The sequence below is a fragment of the Coenobita brevimanus genome, chromosome 110 (assembly GCF_032717465.1).
Source record: "Coenobita brevimanus isolate Jiangsu-jjx chromosome 110, ASM3271746v2, whole genome shotgun sequence".
Lineage (NCBI taxonomy): Eukaryota > Metazoa > Arthropoda > Malacostraca > Decapoda > Coenobitidae > Coenobita > Coenobita brevimanus.
Window position 1 is genome coordinate 37,347,346 of NC_137063.1, and position 22,485 is coordinate 37,369,830.

The 22,485-nt window shown below is 43.9% G+C and overlaps 1 protein-coding gene across 1 annotated transcript in view; it reads left to right on the forward strand.

Annotated features, from left to right (window-relative positions):
- Positions 1-6,458, forward strand: part of LOC145417342 (coiled-coil domain-containing protein 130 homolog) — a 249,459-nt gene extending 243,001 nt beyond the window's left edge. Inside the window, exon 8 of the transcript XR_013900493.1 lies at positions 6,447-6,458. The gene's annotated coding sequence lies outside the window, so the exon portion shown is untranslated. The remainder of the gene's footprint in view (positions 1-6,446) is intronic.
- Positions 6,459-22,485: the final 16,027 nt, after the last annotated feature.

Consider the following 22,485-nt stretch of genomic DNA (forward strand, 5'->3'; position numbering starts at 1 on the left):
ACGAATATATGCTAGCTACCAAATGAAAACAAATACCCTGTCCAGTAGGATGTCACCATGGTTTTCCAATCTTGCTAAAGTCAGACGATTTCATTAAGCCTAGGAAGATCCCTACCAAACAGGAGGCTAAATATTCGCCACGGCTGTGCTTAGAACTAATGACAAGAAAGCACAGGCAGATCAGAAGAAAGAAGGAATCCTGGATACATTAGGGTCCACATCGGTCTACTCTTATAGCTCAATAACGTACAGCTGACAGGGTGTAGTTTCTGTCGCTGTGATGCGTCTGTCACTGGCTGAACCACTGTAATCACTTACTGATACGATAACTCGTGAATGTATTTGGTCTTAAGGAAGAAAACACGAGAAATTTAACTCAATCACCATACCAGTGAGGAATAAGATATTGTCCCTTACTGCTTTCTACAATATTTCCTAATCCCTCGACAAATCCCCAAATATGTCTCTTTAAATAAGCCATGTACCAAAAGATTCAAGTGTGAACAATAAATCAACGTGTGAGGGGGTAGCACAATGGCGGAAGGCATCCAGTTCCCGTTCACCGTAGGGTTTCTAGTCCACGTTGGTGGTGGACGTCCCTGCTTACCTGGTGGAGTCAACGCCCACACCACACAGCCCAGGAAGTGGTCATCGCTATGCTACGGGCTCTGTGAAGTCAGTTATCTCTGCCCGTACATATCTCACTTTGTTTTACACTCTGAGCATTAGAGAGAGATATATAGAAAAAGATATCCCACGCTACTCAAGAAGTCGGTCTTATGGTGGTCGACCAAGGAAATATTACCATCACCTTGCAATTGTGGTGTCTAAACTAGACTGTTTGTTTTTACACACACACACACGAGAAAGAGAGAAGAGAGAGAAAAGAGAAAATGGTGTATGGCTGACATAGCAAAAGTCAATAGCATCTAATCTCAAGTTACACAAGAAGACAGGTAAAACAAAATTATAATATTCCTTCGGATCCCTACGACCACAAATCATAATCCTGGGCACAGATTACAGGTAACTCAACTCAACCCCTTCAGCACGAGGATCCAATTGTTGTTAACTGATGTCTACCCGATCTAGTGCAGAAAGTCGCCTCTTAGCTAAATAAAGTCGTGTAGATACAGCAAGAATATATACCGGTATAACGTTCCTGTGCTGAAGGACCTTACTGCTGACAGGAACTTGATAATTATTAATGCCGTGTGAAACTAAAATTACCTTTAAGTTTCCACATCACAACAGACATCATCCCTCAGACGAAGACCAATAGAACAAAATCCTTGGGCGCTAACAAAAATGAAATAATCCATGATTCTATTTTCTATAACGCGGCGGGATGTTGGCTGGGGTATTTAGCCTTTACAACGGCACCAACTGGGTCTACTGCTAATCAGGATCACCTTTTATATTCTAACAGCTGTTCCATCGGTGCCTCCGTGTTTACTCCTTCGTAAACTAAATGCCAGGCTCCTTTACTTCCTACCTGGCTCCACTAAAGGACACTGCCAAATGGATCATTTTCTTTAGACCCGCCCCTCCTAATGGCCACAACCTGTTTTAGCTTATGTGGAGGGAGCCAGAGATAAGTTCCTCATTATTTAAATCCACTTTTTAACACATTTTTAACACCATTAGGTCTGACGACTTTCTGTTTAAATGTCACCACGTTTTATTCAGCTTAGGACACACCCCTCGGACTGGGGATTTAAAAACAATCTCTACTAACACTTCTCGCCGCAACACGTCGTTTTCTGTTTCATTTCTGTGGCCAATTGATATTCTGGTTCCTCACCTCAGGAGCACCCTTAGCTTGAAAGGGATAAACCTGCAAATTTTATGCCACATAATAACAAATGATGATGATGATGATGATGATGATGATGATAATAATAAAAATAATTGAGAGAGAGAGAGAGAGAGAGAGAGAGAGAGAGAGAGAGAGAGACACACACACACACACACACACACACACACACACACACACACAAATAACGGACGATGTAAGGCCGGGTGAGGAAATGAGTAGGGATGCGTGGATGTTGGCTAATACGTGTGTGTGTGTGTGTGTGTGTGTGTGTGTGTGTGTGTGTGTGTGTGTGTGTGTGTGTGTGTGTGTGTGTGTGTGTGTGTGTGTGTGTGTGTGTGTGTGCGCGCGCGCGCGCAATGTGGGCTTTCTGTGTAATTCAACACGTGTTTACGTCTGCCGGTGTGGGTGTCATATATGCAAAGCAGCAGGTGTGGGCGTGGTCTAGGTAAAATTGCAGGTGTAGGCGTGACGAAGCATGGGTGTAGCCTGGGGTGTTGCCTGGCCTAAGTGTCGGTCGGTGGAGGTCTGAAAGGGGTATCGGTAAAACTGGAGGTGTGGGTGAGATGTAAGTAATGCTGCTGGTGTGGGTGCGGTATACCCCGAATGTGGGTATGTAATGGTGTGGACGTGGTATAAGGTCGCCTGCAGGTGTGGGGGTGATATGTGGGTATGCGAGTGGTGCAAGTGTTGGCGGGGGGCAGGTGTGGGTGTGGTATGTGCTGGTCAACAGATGCGGGTGATTTAAGTAAAACAGCAAGTGAAGGCTTACTCTAAGTGTGGAGGTGAGGGCGTGGTGTATGTGCAATTGCCGGAGTGGGCGTTATATAGGTTGGTATGAAGGCACGGGCGTGGTGGTGGACTGCTCCAAGTAAGGCAAGAGCGGAAGGTGGGAAGGTTATGATGGATACAGGTGTGCTGCAGGTGTCAGGGGTAATTGCACTTCTCCCACGCGCTCTCTCACACCAACCACACCAACATTCACATTGCCAACATCACATCAAATATCTTTTATCAAACATTACACAACGACAACTAGAGGGGTACTCAGTGGACCGCATATCTCCGACAAGGGCAACGTAATTTACAAACCACTCTTCATAATGGGTTAGGTTTTCTCATCATTGATTAGGTTTTCGCAAAAAGTGTTTTCCGGATCCAGAATCTGTAATACGATCCGGATAGGTCCCAAAAGTTGACTGATTGTTCCCTGGGACGTGAGCTATCTGGTATCTACCCACCAAATTTGGTCCAAATCTTAGTTTTTGAGTAATCCTGCTAACTAACAAACTAACAGGATTGATGATGATGTTGATAATAATGATCATAATCTAATCCTTCTATCAAGGTGTTCGTATGAAATAGAAGAGCTAAAACTACTTTTGATCCAAATCCACCATAATCAATCTTGGAGTTCGAGAGCTCTCAAGAGGTGAATCATTTTGAAGCCGCATTCACGATAAATATTGAAGTGTCGGCGTTAAAGTGTTATAATCAAAGACATTTCAGCATCACCATGACCACCACTATCATAATTACTAATTCAACGAGCACCAGCCACCATCTGCTGCTGTTACGATTATTACCACACCCACCATTACACACAACGACCAACACTGACACAATCACCAACTTTATCATAACTACCATCATTACCACAACTTCCACCAACCAACATTACCACTACCATACCAAAATCACCACCACATCCCTAACCTAAATTTGCACAAGTGCCACCACCATTAACACAGCTGACATTACTACGACACTAACATTACCACAACCCCCATCACCACAATACTCCTAGTACTACTACTACACTACTGCTGCTGCTACAACCACTACAACTCCTATCATAAACGACATTATCACAGCATTCAACATGAGCACAACCACTACCACCATCATCACCATAAAACAGTGCCACCACCACTAGCACCACACCACCGCCACCATGCGCGCCAATAACAATATATAAGCCATTACCACATGCCATCTCCCAAAATTGGCTCCTTCCTTCCAAGTCCCTGGATCCCAAAGTAGCCCTCAACCCCTAGCCCCAGAACTACTTATCCCATCTGCTCTAATAATATTTAGTTTTCTATTCCAGCACATTCCAGAATTAAACCTGATGCTTCTAAACATATTTTCTTGCGCTTCATCCGGATCTTCATTACGTTTTACCAAAATATTGCTAGCGTCAGACGATTTTATTTAGCGTGGGAAGAACCTCTTGGACTGAATGGGGTTAGAAAATGTCTCAAGTAATTCCTTCACTACGACTGGGAAACATCGGACGATTTTAGCGGACTTGGGAAGAACCCCTCGGATTGGTTGAGTTAAAATTTAGCCCAATAATTTGTTGCAGAGTCCCTAGCCATTGTTTCTAATTACCCTAATACCCCTCACCTCCTACCACGTTCTCAACTCTTGTCTCACGTTTCCATAATCTCTAATCTTTTCCATCTCCCCTTCTCTCTCCCATCCACAGCCATGCCCATCCTCCATTCGTCCTGTCTCACTGCAGAAGTCTCCTACCCACTAGCCCGATCCCTCATTTCCATAGCCCTTGTTCTTCCCGTCCCCTACCCCCTCCTACCCCCCACCCCCATCCTTTTTTTTTTTTTTTTTTGCCCTTCTCCATAGCCACTCCCTTCCCCGTCAGGCTTCTGCTTCATTTCTGTAGCCTCTCGTCTCTCTCAGTACTAACAGTTCACATCAGCTCCTCTAGCCCCATGGCCCCTTCCACCCACCTTTCCCTTTTTCCACACCCCTCCCCACCCATCCCTATGGCTTGTCTGATTACTGAAGCTTACAATATTATATTACCAACAGCCTCTAGCCTTTCCCTAGCTCGTTTTATTATTTTTGTGGTATTTTCTCTCAATCTCCCTTCCGTAAAAGTCCCTAGCCTCTCTGCCTCTCACCTGAGTAACCTCCAGCCCCTCTCTACTCCCCGTCTCGATTCGTTGCAGCCTCTAGCCCGTCATTCTTTCTTGTCCGGGATTTCATTTCAGAAGCTTCCAGTTCCCCCATCCTCTAGACTCGTGTCCACCCCCTCTTATCAGTAGCCCCTCTAGTCCCCTAACTTCGTTTCCGCAATAGTTTGTAGCCACCCCTCCCCTTCTCTCTACTCTTTGCCTATAATCCCTTGTAGCCATATGCTCCTCCAAGCCCCACAGCTAGTGCGTCATAGCAAGTAGGAAGTAGGAAGGAAGGACGCTGCATTAAACGACTCTCTCTCTCTCTCACACACACACACACACACACAATCCCTGTCTCTACCCACCCCACCCCCGCGTCATTATTCCCACGTCCCCTTGCTTTTCCCTGCCTCTCCATTTCTACGCTTCTCTGCCTGTCCCTGCCTCTCCCACCGACCTTCTGTCCACAACCCTTTGCCTCCCTGCTCCCATGCCTTCGTGCTGCCGGTGGTGGTGGTGGGGTTGGTAGTGATACAAGTGGTGATCAAGATGGTGCGGTGGTGGTAGTGGTGGTGCCTAACTGCTAATATGACCCGACACTTGTGCTCCACGAGGCTCTAAGTTCAGCATTACGTGACGCCTCCTCTCACGATTACCACACAAATTTTTAGCCCCAGTTTACCCTCCTTCGCTTATTACCGTAATTTGGGGGCCTAGTTCACAGCATTCTGCTTATCACATTATTTTTTACCTGAAGTATACTTGTGTACTTAAATTTACTTTAATCTCAATTTTCTATATCTAATTTACGTTATTGTGCTTACATCTTCAATTTTTAATTTACGTTTTTGCTGCTAATAACGAGTTTCTGTCTTTACTTTGCTAATAACAATAATCCCAATTTACATCTCGTTTACTGTACTTAGCTCGTAACGTGAACATTTTAGTTCTAGTTTTCTGTGCATTGACAACAACCTCAAATCTTACCTTTATTCAGGCCATAATTTTAATAATTAGCTTATTTTCTTTACCCCCCCAAAAGGGAAATAATACTACAGCACTACAGTACTAAAATGGTGTAACCTGCTCAAATGAAAGAAGTACTGTAGAAGTTGGGCACGTATGATACTGTGTTTAAGGAAATAACAGTTTCAGTACGACAGGCACCCTATTACCAGTCATATGGAAAATGTTGAATCCTCACTAATTATACACTATTTCAATATATGAGTAAAATTCTGCCATTAAAAGCTTAATTGCCAAAATCCTCCTACAGCTTAAATATTAGAAGAAAATATATTACAAAACGTGAAGGGAACACATCTTCAATTTCATTCTATAACACTTGGCTACTCGTACACTGCGCAAATATTAGTAACGTATTAATCTTTTGAATGTACCAATGTCATAATAATGCGTTTCCCAGTGACCCATTGAATAAAACCAACCGTGAATTACGAAATATCTTCAAATTTATGGTACAATACTAAACTCAGCAATATAGTATCAACCCGAAATACACGTCCATTAAAACCAAGCTCTACGCAAATAACTTGATCAAATAAACCTCATCCTCTTCCTTCCGAGCGCTCTCTCCTATGCTGAATAAAAATCGTCACGCGTGTGCAGGAATAAAATAAGGCGTCACCCTGCTGAAATCGTTAATGAATACTTTTAACGCTTCACTACCAGGGGACTTACTGAAGCTGAGTAAGATCGTCTGGCGGGTGCAGGAGTATTTCGCCATGACGCTGAAGAGGTACATAAAAACTTCTAATGTTGCAGCTTCTATTATCCCCTTTACTATTACACTAGTAAGATGAATAAAATCACGTGGCGGTGAAAGTGGGAATGATCGAGGTTTCAGTCTATGCAAGAGTTCTTCCCTGACACAATCGTCTCTAGCCTGCAGCACCATCTCACCTACAATTACCTTACCTGATCCACCTTGGGATACACTCTGAACTAACCTACCCACAGCCACTCCCACCTAACCAATTCATGTATACTTGGCATTACGCAATATATTCACACCCAACTTACCCTAACCAACACAGATCTAACTTAACATCTCCCACTTAATACCTAATATAATCAAACGTACCTTGATATCACGCAACCTACAACTAACATAACTAAATCTGCCTTGATACTCCACACCCAACTCATCTTCGCCCCAGCAAACCTATCCTAACTTCATCCACTCAAGGCCTACTCTCACGCAGACCTAACTTTATTCACTAAAGGCCTGATTTAATCTTTGATAGACCTAATGTAGCCTACCTGGATATTACATAAAATACTGACACTTATCTAACTAAACCTAACCTACCTCGCCTTTACATAACCCACATGGAGCAACCCTGACCTAATGTAGCCTACCCAAACCACCTTGACACTGCTTAACCGACTCAGAACGAAACTAGTCTACCTCACTCGACACCAACCAATCAGTCTTAACCTAACCTACTCCACACTGTACAACTCACACTCAACGTAAAGTATAATTGAACACAGCTCACTCCAGACATAACTTACCTAATCTAGCTCACTGGCAACTAACCTATCTGACCTAAGAGGCCAGCACGAGAGTAGCCGATAAAACGCGCGAGGCCTTTAAACTGGGAGCAGGGAAGTGTGCCGCCACTCCCATATAAGGAGGAGTAGGAAGTGGTGGCAAGGTGGTGGGGGGAAGGGGAGGGGTGGAGAGGGCAGAGGCTGAAGGAAAGAAATGGCGAGATGAATAGTGAAGAGGGAGAGTGGAAGGGATAGAATGAACAGTAAGGTAGGGAAAAGATGCACAGATGACAAACTGGCTGCATCAGAAGAAAGATGGTGTGTTTTGTTATATATATATATATATATACACACACACTTGTATATACAGATATGTATACGGATGGAAATGTTTCTTTTAAACATCCTGTACAACGAATTTTTGGCCCATCAAAGGCCAACTTCAAGTAATTATTAATCTTAGGGTGTCAGCATGACTCAAATATTCATTATTTATCATTATTGCTGACCTGCTTACAACTACGGAGCAGTATATGGGAGGGGGATGAAGTGTGGCTTGGGGAGAGAAGAGGTGTCCATGGCTGGGATTACAGAGAGGGAAGGACAGAAGGCTCAGCAGCAGATAGGACGAGTGAGTCTAATGGATGAGATGGAGGTGAGGGAGGGAGGGGATAAGAGGAGAGATAGGTGGTTTGAATTTGAATTTGATACATTTATTGAGAAGATAGGTGGTGGGATAAGGAAGGGATGGAGGGGGGGATGTGTAGGGAGGGAAGGGGGAGAGGCTGGAAGGTAGATATGGACACAAATAAGGGAGCAGGGGAATGTTAGTAGGGAATGGAAATGAAGAGAGAGGAATGCAGATGAGGAGGAGTAGGAAGAGAGGGAGAGAACTGGTCTATGGATACGGTGTGTGTGTGTGTGTGTGTGTGTGTGTGTGTGTGTGTGTGTGTGTGTGTGTGAGAGAGAGAGAGAGAGAGAGAGAGAGAGAGAGAGAGAGAGAGAGAGAGAGAGAGAGAGAGAGAGAGAGATGAAATAGGGAAGGACACTGGATGAAATGGAAAGGAAGGAAGGAATGAGAACAGCGATCAAACATAAGGAAAGGATGAAGCGAAAATGAATAGGAATACAGGGAAAGAAGGGAAATAACTGAACGGGGGAGGAGACAGGGAAAGGGAGATTGAGTAAACAGGAGGGGATACAGGAATGGCCAGAGAAGGACGGACGGAAGAAAGGGGGCAGATAGGGTGAGAGGAACGGTGTGGGGCATGAGGGAAGGGTACGTGAAGGATGGAGGGAAGGACAGAAAGGTGACAATAAAGGAAAGGAGGGAGGAAGGGGAGAAGGGGGAAGGAGGAGGAGAGAGTAGCAGATAGAGTGAGAAAGTACTTGAAGAGGTAGGAGACAAGAAGAAAGATGGAGGGAGACAAGGAGAAAAAAGTAGGGAGAGGGAAGGAAAGGGTGGAGAAAAGGGTAGCATTCAGAGAGGTATGGGACAAGACGGAAGGACAGGTGGGAGGCAGTAAGAGAGAGGGGAGAGAGGAAGGGTTAGCAGACAGACTGAGTGGGCGTACTTGGGAAGGTGGGTAGGAGACAAGACAGGACGGGTTGGTAAGATGCTGCTCCTGGTGGTGGTGGGGTCTCTACCTGTTTTAATTTCTCTCTTCTTTCTATGAGGAGGCGAAGGGAAGAGAGAGGGAAAGGGTTCAGGAAGGACTGGAGAGGGAGAGAGAAGAAAAAAGGTGCAATGAGAGGGAGGGAGAGAGAGAGAGAGAGGGGGGGGGGGGCAATAACTTTGTAGGGGGGGTGTTTTTCTTTCACACCTCCCATTTTCCGGTCGCGTTATTTTTCTTTTTCTTATTTCCTCCCTCATACGTATCTTTCAAGCATCCTTTATCCTCTTGTTTTCTCTCCAGCTCCTTCTCACCCCTGTCCCTCCCTTCCTCCCCCAAGTTTCTTTTCAATCTCCTTCTTCCTCCTCCCTCACACTTACAGAATGAAAGAAAAAAGGATCACCGCGGTAGACTCGTTAGCAGATAAAAGGCATCGGTCAAAGGGTAGGTCTGTAATTTTCATTTTTTTCATTCATTGCCAGACGCCATGTATCCCAAACGGGGTGGCCAAGGGCTTAGAGTTAATTGTTTTACAGGGAGGGGCACTAATCCTCCACCAACCCCACTTGACACGCAGGGAGAACGTTATGCCAACAGCATCTGGTGTTCCCAGGCGGTCACCCATCCAAGTACTAACCAGACCCAACGTTGCTTAATACTACGACAATAAGACATGGGTTTAAAAGACACACACACACACACACACACACACACACACACACACACACACACACACACTCTCTCTCTCTCTCTCTCCCGTCACCACCAAACCCTCCTTCCGAAAGTGTCAGGCAAAAGTACATAGGAACATCATGTCGCATTAAAGAAAAAACTAGCATAGAAATGTGATAAGAAAAGACGAAACAAACTTACACACTGCCTCACTGGAACATGAAAACATTGCAATAAGTCTGTTTCTTTGCAACTTCCTTATTCCATTCTCTCTGTACTTGCTCCTCCTCTCCAATGTTCCTTTAAAATTACATTCTTCCTCTTTCATATACTGTCTTTTTCCTCCTCTATGCTTTCCCCCCTTCCCAGATTTCTAATTCGTTTTTTTCCCCTCATCTACATTTACCTCTAGATCATTTTTTCTTTCTCGCTCCTCTTGCATGTTTCTTTAAAATTACATTCTTCCTGTCTTGCATTTACTGTCTCCTCCCTCCCTCCCAGTGCTCACGTATTTTCCCCACTTCTCATATTTCTTTTTTAGTTTCTCCTCTCCAATTACCTCCTTCCTACCTGCTTCTTTCATTTCACTGTATTCTCATTTCTTACCACCTCTTCTCCACTCACCTTCTTTCTATAATTTTCTATCTTTCTCTCCCCCCTCTCCTTATGTTTCATTTTATCTCCTTTCCAATCACCTTCTATTCTTCCATTTTCCACCTTTTCCCCCTCTCCACTTATGATTCTGTTCAGTTTTTCTTCTCATATCATAAAATTCCCGTTTCTTTTCAATCAATATCTTATCCCCTTCAGTCCGTGTTTCCGTGTATGTTTTTTTATTCTAATTCTTGCTACTGCCAATGATTTTATATTTAACTTACGAGGCAAAACTGGAGGGGTTTGATATATCCTTTGGTAACCCTTTCACTAACAGGCTTAAAATCGTCTGGAAGTAACAAAATTTGCTTTAAAATTATACAAATACGTCAATGGAGTGATTAACCTTTCAACATGGTACCGTCTCTTTCAGTTTACTAATTCCAGACGATTTCATTCTGCTCTGGAAATGCCACTCAGACTGAAGGACTTGGATACAGCCTCCAATAATCTCTTCACAACCTCTTAAGCTGAATAAAATCGTCCGGGAGCATCAGGAACATGTAACTGACGTCATCGGGCTAGGCGATCAATATTTCGTCCCCCTCCTCCTCGGGTCACGCTTCTCTCTCCCTTCATTTCCTGTTTCCTCCTCCTCCTCCTCTCCGATCACGTTTCTTCCCAATTTCCCATCTCCTCTGTTTTTTTCCTTTTTTCCCCCCTATCTCCGCTCACGCTTCTTTCATATTTCGTCCTCGTTCACGCTTACTTCCTATCTCGTCCCGTATGGAGGAAAGGAGAGGCAAGGAGAGGAGTGAAAATTCGGGGAAAGGAAAAGACATGAGATGAAAAGGAAAGGGGAGGAACTGGGAATGGGAAGGAGAGTAAACACAAGAAAAGGGAAGGCAAGAAAGGCAAAAGGGAGTGGGCGGACAGGAAAGGGTGTTGGACGCGGAAATGAAAGGTTGTAAGAAATGAGAAAGGGAATGGGCGGGCGGGCGGGAGAGATGTGCACAAATAAACAATACCAAAAATAATATGGATAAAACAAAAATCCAGTCAAAGTCAAACCTGAGAACAGCATACACGTAACCCTCGTTTCCCCCCCCCCCCCCGTCTGGGTTTTGCTATCAGACGAGTAGTGACCTCGCGAAGATGGGAAGGGGGAGGGAAGGTGTAGAGGTGAGATTGGGAGGGGAGGGGAGGGGAGGAAAAAGGGTGTAAGAGGAGACTAGGGGCAAGGGGGAAGCAAGGTAGGGGATTAAGAGGATGCACGATAGCGTGGGGGAAGGATGAAACTGGGGGAGGGAAAGGGGAGGAAGACAGGGGGGATCAATAGGAAGGGATGGGGAGGTAAAGATGTTGAAAGAATGGGCGTAAGAGGAGATGGGTGTGGAAGACTAAGACACTGGACTGTAAGGACGTAGAAAGGTAGCATGAAAGGATGGAGCTGGGCAGTGAAATGGCGGGGGACAGGGCGACATGGAGGCGATTTGTTTGTGGCCACCCCTTACGGGATTAAGGCGTCTGGCAACAGATAGATAGACACATAGATCGAGAGGATGGAGAAGGATGGAGACGAGTTTGAAGTAGGTAAGTATGGAAGAGTTAGGGGCGAGGGAGATAAAAACGAAGGCAAGGGGGAGGGGTACTCATGAAGATACAGTGGAGGGTAGGGAGGGAGGAGGAGGGGAAGGAGGGAGGAAGGAGCAAGGTTAATACCAGGGAGAGGGGATGAAGAGAAAGAGTGGAAGTTAAGGACGCGGAGGGAGGGGGAGGAAGAGAAGGGGCAAAAGAAAGAGGAAAATGAGAGAGAAAATGAGAGAGAGAAAGGAAAGCGAGGGGAGCAAGGAAGCAAACTGAGGACCGAGACAGTGAGAGAGAAGATGAAGCATAAGAACCGAAGGAAGAAGAAAAAACAAGCATCAGGGGACAAGGTAAAGTGAGGGAGAGAACACAAGGGAGCGACAGGAGTGGGGGGGGGGGTAGCGGGAAGGTTTACCCCCCTTGGACCTGAGTTCGTAATTCCTACTCATATTCTTGCTACCTCTAAACAATTTGATCTAACTCTGGGGCAATGTCTAGAAATGATGGTGTTATAAATTATCCTTGTTAAACACACCAGTAACTCAGGCCTCCCCTTACTTAGACAAAAGCATGTGGAGATAACACGAATACAATACAAATACCGTACTTGGGCTGAGCGGGCTAAGGAAGGAGGGAATGAAGGGGAGGGAGAGAAAGGGTGGAGGGTACAAGAAGCAAGGTTAAGGACGCAGGAAGATAGCAGGGAGAAAAAGGGTGGACCGTAAGGAATAAGGAGGGTAAAAATGTGTGTGTGTGTGTGTGTGTGTGTGTGTGTGTGTGAGAGAGAGAGAGAGAGAGAGAGAGAGAGAGAGAGAGAGAGAGAGAGAGAGGAAGCAAATTATGGAGGATTAAGGAAGAAGGAGGCAGGCGTGGGCGGGGAAGTAGGGCGGGTGTTTATAGGAGGGAGGGAAGCATGGCAGCATTATAAGGGATGAAAGGGGATGATGTGGCAAGGCAGAAGGGATGGGAAGGAGAGGCGGAGACGGGAGGAGGTGAAGCGATGGGACGGGGAAGGAAGGGAGGAAGGAAGGAAGGAAGGAAGGAAGGATATCTAGGAAGGTAGGTAAGCAAAAATATACGAAGGAAGGTAGGTATGCAAAATATATAAGAGTAGGTAGGTAACGATGTAGCAAGGCACGTAGGTGGGTAAGGATGAATGCAGGTAAAATGAGGTAAGGTAAATAAAAACGGAGGGAAGCAGGAAGACAGGTACGCAGGAAGAAGTAGGTGGGAACGAGTAAGTCAGGCAGGCAGACTGGTAGACAGACAAGCAAGTGGGTGGATCGGGAAGCAAGGAAGGCTATGGGTACGAATTAATTTACTGATGAAATAGGTAGGCAGGTAGCAGGGCAGGTGGGTGGGTGAATAAGTAGGTAGGTAGGCAAGCAGGCAGGTAGGTAGGCAAGCAGGTAGGCAGGCAGGAAGACAGGCAGGTTATGTAGGTCGGTATGGATGGATGAATGAGTGGGTGGGTAGGTAGGTAGGTAGGTAGGTAGGTAGGTAAGCAGGCAGGAGGGTGGACGGATTAGTAGGCAAGTGGGCAGACTGGTGTGGTAGGTGGTTAAGGAAGTAAAGGAGGTTATGGGTACGAATTAAATTATACATGGAATGGATAGGAAGGTGGGCAGATAGGCAGGTAAGGAGTCAGGTAGATGGGCAGATAGGAAGGTAGGGGGACAGGTAGGTGGGTAAATAGGCAGGTAGGTGGTTAAGGAAGTGGAGGAGGCTAGGGGTACGAATTCAATTATAGATGAAGAGGTCTATGTCTGGCGGGAAGAGAGAGGTGTGGTGGGGAGGGAGAGGAAAGTGAAGGAGGGGTCAAGGAGGAATGGGGACATGTAAGGGCAGAAAAATGGGAGGGAGGGAAGAGAGGGAGTGAGAGAGAGAGAGAGAGAGAGAGAGGGAATGAGAGAAAGTAAGAGCGAGATGAGAAGGAAATAAAAAGAGGGAGAGGAAGAAGGGGATAAGGAAGAGAGTCAGTGAGTGAGAGGGAGGGGAAGAGAGTGAGTGAGTGAGACGAAAATAAAGTAAAAGGAGGAAGAAGGGGGGAAAGGGAGAAGAAATGGGACTGAGATAGGGCGTGAGAGGGAAAGGGAGAATGTAGAAAAAAAAATGGGCAAGAGGAGGAGAGGAAAGGAGAGGAGTAAGTAGAGCAAGAGGAATCAAGAGGGAACGGAAAATGGACGATGGAGGAAAATGAAAAGCCAGGAAGAGGGAAAGGAGGAAGAAAGGAAGCGAAGGGGACAGGAAGCGAGTAATGGAGGTGAGGGAAAGTAACGAGAAAAGGGATATAGCTAAGTAAACAATGGACGGAAGAAATGGAGAATGAATGTAAGGGTGGAAATGAGGAAAAGGATGGAAGGTGGAAAGTATGAAGGAAGGAGGGACGAAAGGTTGGAAGGATGGAGTCAGACGGAGGAAGGCGAGAGGGATAGAAAATAAATGAACGAGAGGGATGGCGGGGAAGCTATGGGAATGGAGGACGAAAACACAGAGAAAGCACGACTGTAGGAAGGAAGGGGATTGATGTATACGGAGGAAGGGAGGGAGGGAGGAAGGAAAGGACGAAGAGGGAGGGAGGAAAAGCGGAAAGTGTGCGAACAGGTCCGTGAAGAAAAATGAGTTAATTCATGAAGGTAAGAAAGACGATTTGTGTGTGTGTGTGTGTGTGTGTGTGTGTGTGTGTGTGTGTGAGAGAGAGAGAGAGAGAGAGGGGGGGGTACCAAAACGCAGCGTAGCATGACAGGAAGAGGAAGACTAGTATGACGTAATGTAATAACACGTGCATTAATAACGGTACGGTTTTTTAACGCTTTGATATTAACCTCACTTTTATTTTTTTATTATTATTTTTTGCCTAGACTAACTCCTGACAATTACTGCTTCATCTGACGCAATGTAATCACGAGACACAAGCTCTAATAACGATACAGTTTTTACACCAATAATGATTCGTTACTAAAAATACTCTTCCTATTCTCTTCTTCCTTTTGTTAACTATTTTCCCTCAAACCAAGACCACTGCTGTTTACTACCAATAATATCATTATCATTACTATTAGTATGATCAGTATCAACACCATCACTGTTCCTTTGTTATCATCATTAACATATTCATCGTTACCTCAGTCATAAAAATTATGCTCCTCAACATAATACTCATTCTCAATATTCGTATTACGACAATAATATCGGTATCATCACCAACATCACCACCGCAACCACCACCACCAAGATATTTACCATTATTATGATTACGAATATAATTACGGTATTATTCTTACAAATACTTGCAGCGAGAAAAACAAGGAAGCAGTGCGCAGTAAGAAACCTTAATAGACGAGGTAGGTGAAGGTCTGCGCAGCGTGGAAAATAAATATAGGTTGCCATGCGAGTAAGCAAGCCCGTCCGTGAAGCTAAAAGATGTTACTCACTCCCCACAGGTGTTCATCAGAGCTCACAGGTGATCATACATATTCATTATGTGCTTGCAGGTGTACCGGACTGATCGTAACGTACAGGGTTTGCTTGGCTCTACAGAAATGAGAGATGAACGGTAGTGCTTGTAGTTGTTGAGTAACCCATATCTGTCTGTCCGTGCAAACCCATCAACCGAAGGCAAACAACTGCCCCTGCAGGGCCACCCATGCAGTGAACCGATATTCCCCTGCGGCAAACAGCGCTCCGCCACAGCGATGGGCGGGGAGGAGTGTGGAGGTTTGGCTCCCGACGGATGCCGCATATGCTTCTCTCCACCCTGTTAACAGGAGTACTATAGCAGACTCAATATTACATCGTTACTTGGTTCTATGGTTACCCCCACCGTTGTAAATGGTTTCTTGGGTTACATTGTAGAACTACCTGCAGAGGAGAGACGAGTAATGATAGAGTGGGAGAAATAGAAAGAGAGCACACACACACACACACACACACACACACACACACACACACACACACACACACACACACACACACACACACACACACACACAAAGAATGATAAATGAGCAGGAAGAAGTGGGCAGCACTAGCTCAAGTAACTGCATGATGGTCACCACCACCTACCACCGTGTAACCTTGCTGTGTTTGAAAGAAAAAATATGAAATGTGTTTATAGTATTGTTCTGATGAAGCATTTGTACGATAACAGTATGAATGAAATGTGATCAGTAGATGTAGTGTTTGTAGGAAAATAATGATATAATGTTTATAGGAATATAATTATGTGTCCCGTTTGCAGGAAAATTAGTTGTGCCGTCTGCAGGAAAACAATAGAGAGATGTAGTGTCTGTACGAAATGAATGGCATGTAGTGCTTGCTGGAAAATAACACGAGTCGCAATGTTAGTAAGAAAATGTTATGCTATTAGGAAAGTAACACTAGATGTAACGTTCGTGGCCATTACTGAAGTCCTGAACATTATTCGATACGCCCCATGGAGAAAATAATACATGCCACTCAGAGGTAGACGAAATTCAGTTATTACACACCTATCTTTGGGTTAAAGGTGAAAAGACTTTTAGTATAAAGAATTAATAAATAAAACAGAGGAGCAAATTAGGGTCTGTAGTACGATGTGCTTCCCACAAACCGAATAAGACCGTCTGTATGTAATAATAATATGATAATAATAAAATCCAAGTGGAGGGAATCTTTTTCAGCCTGTTTCTATCTACATTACGATGGGTCTCGTGTAAAATGAGTAAAATCGTCCGGTGGTTGCTAAAATACATTGAAATAAGCGCCACCCTACTGATAGGATTAGTTTCCCATGCAACTAGAGTTTAAAATGTTGAGAAAGTTTACATGAGTAGTAAATTTAACTCTCTCATGGTAGCGTTGCATTTTTATTTGGCTGGGCGAGTCACAGGGGCCGCAGTGTTAAAATACCAGTGTGGTCAAATTTTCCAAGTATCTTGAAAATTAAATGGATGAAAGAGCTGGAAAATGCTTACATGGTCTACTGAGATTATTGCGCAGGTGTGAAATCAGTTTCCGAACACTCGATTGAAAAAAAAAAAAAAAAAATCGAGAAATAAGGTGAAGACTAATAATAGTACAGTACGTACCAGCTCAGACTTTTCAAATACACAATTAACTAAAAACGTATTTCTGATTTATAAGGCCAGACTATTAATGAAAACTAATGTCAACCTCATTACAAGTATTCGAAATGTTTGAAAATATTTATAATCCTACACCATATCAGTAAAAATTCCCAATAAATTATCGTTTCCAAAAGATTTCACGCATTAAATTGAACTAAAGTTTCTTCGAATTCTTTTTTGAGATTGAAATGAGGATGCAAGAAAGTCCACCAATGAGAGTCCTGTCGTGATATATGGACGACATTTCAATGGGCAGAAGTTTAAATGTAAAAGTTTAAAGAATTTCCAAACATGTCTACAAGTTAATTAGGAATAAAACTGGTGCTAAACTTCTTACAACCGGTTAAAAGTTTGATTAAGGGCGAAATGTCTTGAGGTATGGAGTAACCCGTTCGGCCCGAGAACGTTATTATTATTATTATTATTATTAATTTATTTTTTGCTGCTACTGCTACAAGACGATCAGCTGACTAGAAACATCCGAGCCATAAGTTACATGAATGAAGGCTTGTATCATAAGAAAAAAAATCAGTCTATAAGAGCACACTAGTAATAATGGGGTGAGTGAAGGTTATATCAAACTCCTGCAAAAAAATAAAACTAAAAAAAAACAAATAAATTCATCTGGATACCAAAAAATACAAAAACGTCATCTGACTGAAGAGATGAAATAAACTCTGCCCCAGACGTAAGTGTAAGATAAAGTGTTACCCCAAGATGTCCCCAGTAGATAGGACCTACCCTTCCCTCCTCCCTCCTCTCCTCTCCCCCCAGGCTGAGTCACACGAGGTGCCTGACGTTGTGGGAGGAGTGCCAAGACATGGTGAAGGTCAGACCAGTACCAGATGTCTAATGCAAAAACACTATGTACAGGTGAACTGAGATACCCAATGAAATCTGTTCTTCCTACTGCCTGACGATTTCAATCAACTTTCACAATATAAAAACAAAAAGAAGGGTATTGAGTGACGAGTGCCATGATGCAGTGAAGACCACAGCAGTACCACGTATGTTCCCACACGAATTTGCCCTTGTGAATTTCTGTTGTTTAAGCTTTTCAATTTTTCGAAGTCTTCTGTAGTTTCCTATTGCAATCACCCCGACTTTTTTCTTTTATCCTAACCACGGGTCAGAAACACCATTAACTCTTCCCTGCAAGGAAGTCTTTACGTTTTGTTCCTTCAAGAGGCAGACGAAAATGATGGGGTTAGAAACACTGATTATTCTCTTCATTACCTGACTGTCTCGCTTTTTATTCTTACTATACCGTCATACGATTTGTTTTAGCTTAGGGGAGACCTCTCATAGCAAGGGGGTTTAAACCTTGCACTCTGGTTCGTACACCTCCGATATTCTATATAGGTTAAGCACTTTTTTCTTCTTTTTCATGAGTAAAATTCTTGCGTCAAAACTTTAAAAAACCATGCGAGTAACACTTTCTTTGCTCCTGGTACTTTGGAATAGTATTTAGGTAAACATTCCATTACCCTGTTCAGTTGCAAGAAATCCCAGCAGTTGAAGGGTTAAAGAGTGCCACGGTTCGGTAAACGTGCAGCAGCGTCACCAAGATTATATCCTGATGAATCGTCACTGTGTTAAACCCTTCAGCATCAAGACGTGTATCAGAGGTTCTTTGCAGCTGCCACATGATTTTATTTGACTTGGCAGAAAAACAGGGTACAGTAAGGAAGAGATGCAGATGATGAAGTGGTGTGGAGTAAGGTACGAGGAGGTGGAGGGGGAAAGAGAGATGGGGGAGGGGAACAGGGAAAGGAAAGAGCAGGAGAAAGTGGGAAGGACGAGTGGGTGGGAGGGTTACTGCCAATCCAGATAAGGAAATCCAGGAACAAACAAACGTGTCATTGAAAATATAAAAATGTAAATTATAAACACTGGCACATAAGAAGGTGAAGGCAAAATGAAACATAATTAAAATACAATGCCATGGTTAAAAGCAAGCACACTGTGTGTGTGTGTGTGTGTGTGTGTGTGTGTGTGTGTGTGTGTGTGTGTGTGTGTGTGTGTGTGTGTGTGTGTGTGTGTGTGTGTGTGTGTGTGTGTGTGTGTGTGTGTGTGTGTGTGTGTGTGTGTGTGTGTGTGTGTGTGTGTGTGTGTGTGTGTGTGTGTTTCAGCGCCAATCCCGGTATGGCAAGGCAGGAAGGTCGAGCTGGTGTGGGTGGCGAGGCAGGTCGAGTTGCCGTATATGGTGCAAATATACAGTACTTCCGCTCTACTCAGCCATACTCTGGGACTACTTTTAGTATCTCACACTTTTGCTTTCAGTTGGACTCTCTCTCTCTCTGTTGCCTCCTTTCTGTCCCATCTCTCTTTCCTAGTTCCCGTTTCCACCCTCTTATTATATCTCATGCTCCCTCTTCTTCTCCTCCCTCCGTATCTTGCCCTTCATCACTTTCTCCCTTCTTCCTGTTCTCTATTTTTAGCCCATCACCCCTCCTTTCTTGGTTGTATTTTTGTCCATTCCGTATTTTCATGTTCTATTTATGTTTATTTAATTTCCTTTACATCCAGAGTCTTACCCTATGTGTCAATCCCACCCTCCCTCCTTGCATCTCTTCCTCCTCTCCGCTTTTGTTTTTCTATTAATCACATCCTCTACACCCGTTTCTTCTTCACTTAGTCTCTTCCCCTTCATCTTTCTTTGTCTCCTTTCCTCCTTCATTCATCATTCCCTTTACTCTCCCTCCTTCTTCCCTCCTCCATCAATCTTTCTTCCACTCTCCCTCCTTCCTTCCTCTTTCTCAGTTAATTCCTTTCTCCTCCCTCCTCAATCCCAATCCTTCCTTCAATCTTTCCTACATTCCTTTCCTCCTCAAATCACCCACTCCCTAACTCTCCCTCTTCCTTCCCTTCCCACTCTCTCCTCACCTCCCTTACTTCCTCATTTGTTTTTTTCCTGAGCTACTTCCCTCCTTCCTTCCTCCTTTTCCTTTTACCTTTCATTTTTCTCACCCTCCCCCATTCTCGTCATCCATCACCTTTCACCTCTCCATCTCCATCCTGCTCCCCCCTACCATAGTTCTTTCCTCCCTGACTCCCTCCGTCCTTCCGACTTCCTGTTCTCTCTCTCTCTCAAGGTCGGCATTATAACACATCACCCCATTCTGCTCAACCATGTTTGCGCTGAGAGAGAGAGAGAGAGAGAGAGAGAGAGAGAGAGAGAGTGTGTGTGTGTGTGTGTGTGTGTGTGTGTTTTCATCCCTTGGGTGGATTTATGAGGCCATTTAATTAGGCCGGAGGGTGATTAATGAGAGACGTTAAGGACTGAGAGACGATTAGAGAGATAACAGGATGGATCGATTTTAAGAGATACGATGATGCCACGATTTTGTGAGGCCGTGGAGAAACTGAGAGACAGGCTACATGCGACTGGCTGAGAGATATTAGAGAAGGTTTTGAGACAGTCTGAAATTTTACATACTGAAAAACGACTTAAGATTAGGATGATGGATGGACTGTGAGAGACTAAGGGAGTGATTTATTTGACAGATTTACGGTTGCGAAAATCCAATAAAGAGGGAAGTTTTTAAAGAGGTACTACTGAGAGATTTATGAGACACTGAGGACTTGAAGACAATGGCATGGATAAAGTCAGGTTTAAAGGATAAGTGGGTCCCGTAGAAATATTTTAAAGGGATTATGGAGTGATTGATGAGGCAGTGTGTGTGTGCTGGAAAAATGTGATAAGGTTTGGCTTATGAGACACGAATTTAAGAGCTTGTGGCATGATTTATGGAACAGTTTAAGAGCACAGAGACAGTTTAGAATATAAGATGATGGTAAAGTGACATACGATTTAGGAAACATCGAGTGCTGTGAGACAGATGAACAGGTGTAGGTACGATTTTAAGATATAATAGAGTTATTTACGAGACAGATTATGGGTAGAGAGAGACAGATGAACAGACACGGCTCTTGTTTAAAGGAAAAGGGTAATGGAACGGCTTAAACAGATCGGAGTGTATTTGTGTTGAAAAAAATCTAACCTCATCAATACGACGACGTGATTGTTGCTTTATTTTTCCTATCTCCCAGCTACTCTATTCAGCTAAGGGAAGATATCTGGAAGTGGTGGGAGGGGAGGTTAATGAAGACTGTAATTAACACATGCAGTTCGAAATCAATCTCCTGACTTGAATATAACTTTCCGTAAACACCATGAATGCAATGGAAAACACGTCATGGAATTCAGGAGCTTAGCCTTTCCTCGCCAAACACGCACTCGGCTCTTCTGATCAAGCTAAATCCAGACTACTTTACTCAGGCAAGGAAAATTAGACAACACCAAAGTTTAATTGAGACTGTTTTGAGTCTTTTCAGTACTAGAATTGCCCTCATCTAAGCTATTACCTTCTCATACTCTGGGTGAAATAATGAGTTCATAAAGGGCGAAAGGTTTGACAGACAGGTCCTGGAAACTTAATGTCTAACCGATGACATTTTTTTTAGTATATTCTTGCTATTTCCAGGAGATTAAATTTCGAAGTAGAGGAGTTTGATATACTACAATGATTATCCCTCTCATGATCAGAGCAACTCGAATCTTATACCAGCAAGCACAGGATAATTATTACACCCGCACCCATGCTGCGAGGGTGGGTATCCTTTAATCTCTTCGCGTGCGAACAAAATAACTCAAGTTTTCATCGGATTTTAATGACACTTGGTGGAAAAGTTGAGAGCCAGCCAATGAGTAAACCATTCTTTTTTTTTTTTTTTTACCGTAGGTCAAAAGTCAAGGTCACAGTGCTAGGTTAAATTTGATCAAGCAAAATTAACTTACAGTTTTAATCCGATTTAGACCAAACTTGGTGGAAGTTAAGGTAAGAACGAAGTATGTCAGTTTTGAAAACAATCGGTCTAAGGTCAAGGTCACAGGGTGGGGTAAAAGTTCGACCCGTGGGCAAAAAACCAACAAAAAACACTTTGAACTGATTTGTACCAAACTTAGTGGACGCGTTGGAAGTCACGTAAGTAGCTGATCTAAAATTTTTGAGAGCAACAAGTCAAAGGTCAAGGCTGCATGGCAAGGTCAACTTAATTTTTTTATATATAGACAAAGCTTCGTGTATGGCTTCAGAGTAAAAGAATTCTATCTATCTATTTATTTATTGCCAGACGCCTTAATCCCATATGGGGTGGCCACAAACAAATCGCCTCCACGTCGCCCTGTCCCCCGCCATTTCACTGCCCTACTCCCAACTCACACCCCTCTCTCATATACCTCTCCACTCCATCCCTCCATCTCATCCTTGGCCTCCCCCTCCACCTCACTCATACTCTCCTCGTCAGTCTCTCACTCTCCATCCTCTCCACAAGGCCAAACCACCCCCATGTGTTTCTCCTAACGCTTCCTATCACATCCACATCGCTCCTTTACATCCTCACTTGTCAGCCTGTCTCTCCATGAGACTCCACAGACTCCTCTTAAATAACTTGAATTCGATTCAGAATAAATGTCAAGGCCGCAGGAAATGCTTGAAGATCAAGGTTACATGACAAGGTCGACTTAAACAGCTTCAATCCGATTTAGACCAAACTTTTGGAGAGATCGGGGTAAGCATGGAAGAAGGTAGTAATAAAACAACTTCAGATATTTCTTCAAGGTGGTTGACGAAATGAAACAATTTTAAACA